The sequence below is a fragment of the Octodon degus genome, unplaced genomic scaffold (genome assembly GCF_000260255.1).
Source record: "Octodon degus isolate 3935 unplaced genomic scaffold, OctDeg1.0 scaffold00159, whole genome shotgun sequence".
Taxonomy (NCBI): domain Eukaryota; kingdom Metazoa; phylum Chordata; class Mammalia; order Rodentia; family Octodontidae; genus Octodon; species Octodon degus.
This window is the reverse complement of record NW_004524735.1, coordinates 3,585,580-3,588,205: the sequence shown is the minus strand read 5'-3', so window position 1 is coordinate 3,588,205 and position 2,626 is coordinate 3,585,580. Positions and strand designations below refer to the sequence as shown.

The window sequence follows — 2,626 nt, the reverse complement described above, 5'->3', positions numbered from 1 at the left end:
AATTAATCGTTCATCAAGGCAGAGAGATTGGGGTGGTTTTGTAACCATCTCTTGTTCAATTTAATCAAGTGGTACATTATTTTCTGGTAAGAAAAAATAATGCATCTTTTCTTCTCTTTCCTACCCTGCACTTTATAGTGAGTGACTCAGTTCCATTGGGTTCTTGGTAACTGTTACTCACCTGAAAGTTAAAAGGCAATGTGAGGGCTGAGGAGATGGCTCAGTGGAATAAATGCTTCCCTGTCAAGCGCAACAGCCTGAGTTCAGTCCCCGGTTCCATAAAAAAAAAGGGCAATGTGAATAAATAAAAGTAAAACTGAGAGAGGTGTATTTATCACAGGTCAGTTAAAAGTCTCATTTATTAGAAAATAAAGCTTTCCTCCACAGTCCAGGCTTTCCTCCACAGTCCTGTGCTGTAGGTTCTTCTGGGTTGCCATGTCCTTGGCTGGTATAAAAATGGCCATCAGTTTCCTAGTGCATGAGAAAATCTGCTTCGATAAGTTCAAGTATGATGATACAGAAAGGAAAATCTATGAGCAGATGAATGGGCCTGTGGCTGGTGCCTCCTGCCTGGTGAATGGTGCGTGATCCTCCATGACATTGCAAGAGCCAGAGAGAACACCCAGAAGTCCCTGGCTGGAGGCTCCAGCCCTGGGGTCTCCAGTGGGCCAAGTGAGCTTGTTCTCTGAATTGCTAGCCTGGAAGTGGAAAACCAGAACCTGAGAAGCGTGGTGCAGGATGTGCAGCAGGGCAGCTCTAGACTGGAGGCCTGGTGAACACCCTTGAGAAGAGCTCACCCACCCATCGAGCCGCAGCCCCACCAACCCAGCATGTATCTCCCATGTACCAAGTGGAGCCCCCAGCCAAGAAAGAGGAGGTTGAGGACAATGACATTGACCTATGTGGCAGCGATGAGAAGAAGGACAAGGAGGAGGCTCAGCTATGGGAGGAGAGGCTAAGGCAATATGCAGAAAAAAAGTCCCAGAAGCCCTCGCTGGTGACCAAGTCCTCCATCCTCCTGGATGTCAAACCTTCGGATGATGAGACTGACCTGCCAAGATGGAGGCCTGTGTGTGCTCCATCCAGTGGATGGGCCACTCTGGGTGGCCCCAAGCTGTCCCCATGGGTTACAGCATCCACAAGCTGCAGATCCAGTGTGTGCTGGAAGAGGAGGTCACCAAGTGTGAGGAGCACGTGCAAAGCATGGACATCGCAGCTTTCGAAGAGATCTGAAGCCGAGGGTGCATGTGGGCAAGGGAGACCCTGCCAAGGGTAAAAACAGACTCCAAAAAAAAAAAAAAGAAAGAAAGAAAGAAAGAAAGAAAGAAAGAAAGACAGAAAGAAAGAAAAAAAGACAGAAAGACAGAAAGACAGAAAGAAAGAGAAAGAAAGCCTTCTCATTTAAATGGCTTCCCTCATAGTTATGAAAGCGTGTGCACCTGGGAAAGTACTATCCAGATAATTTGGGAAATGTTGAGTGACTTGTTATACTTTCAGATGTCAAAAACTTCTCACATGAAAATATTACCTGGAATGGTATCATTTCAAATTAGGGAAAGAGAAAAGGCTCTAATAAGAACATGATCATAATACCAAAAGGTCACTAAAACAAATCTCTCCATTCTGCATGAATATCTCCTCTGATACCTGTCATTTAATGTTTTTGCTTCAATTCTAGTCTAAAAGTACCAGAAACCCTCCTCACCACAAACTGCTATTATATTTAAGAATTCAACACACTCAATAACAGTGATAAGGCCAAGAGGGCGCAGCGGTCATCCATATGTGCAAGCGTTCTCTGACCACCCAATCCCTGAGACTGAGTGTGGGGCTTAGTGTTGTTTCTCAGGGCTTTTCATGTGATGTTCTTGTCAAGGCATCTTTTCTGTCAGGGAATGCCCTGGATACTTGGCTGCCCCTACCCAACCTCACTTTTCTCTGTAATTTCAGCAGGCGCTACCCTGGCAGGGAGAGCTCTCCGTGGCACTCAGAAGATATTGTTCTGTCTTTTCCTGCTCTTCCCCCACTCTCACGAAGCCACGGTTCCCCCTCACGACCCTCTGCTTTTGTTATTATCACACACACTAGTGGGCTTTCATTTCCTGGGGAAAACTGTGTGTGTGTGTGTGTGTGTGTGTGTGTGTGTGTGTGTGTGTGTTTAGAATGTTATATCTCTCTCTAGTTGGTGAAATGTGTACTTGATGCATTTTGCATATAAAGAATACTAATTCTCAACAACTAAGTTAGTGTGTGTGGGAAATTGGCAGCCATTGCTCCAGTGCCATCATTCATCCATTCATTCATCCATTCATTCAGCAACCTAACATCTAGTTCCTTTGGTGGGTACTAGACTGTAACACAGACCAAGAGAGAAGCAATCCCTGTCCATAAAAATCCCACAGTTCAAATACAAACTTAAATGCATGAAGTCTGAAACTTTCCTCCCACTCAGGATCCTACAAAGTAAACTTGCTTCTATTAGGATACAATTTTAACTCAACTTAGTCTAGGAAATTGACTTTTTTTTTTTTTTTTTTTTTTTTTATTGACCATCGAACTCAGAACCTTGTGCTTGCCAGGTCCATTGTATTCTTCGTAGCTGTTACTTATCTCCCCATCCTTCAAA

At 44.4% G+C, this 2,626-nt stretch overlaps 1 pseudogene; it reads left to right on the top strand.

The window, feature by feature from the left end:
• Window positions 1-456: 456 nt before the first annotated feature.
• On the top strand, window positions 457-1,233 carry LOC101565968 (annotated as a pseudogene).
• Window positions 1,234-2,626: the final 1,393 nt, after the last annotated feature.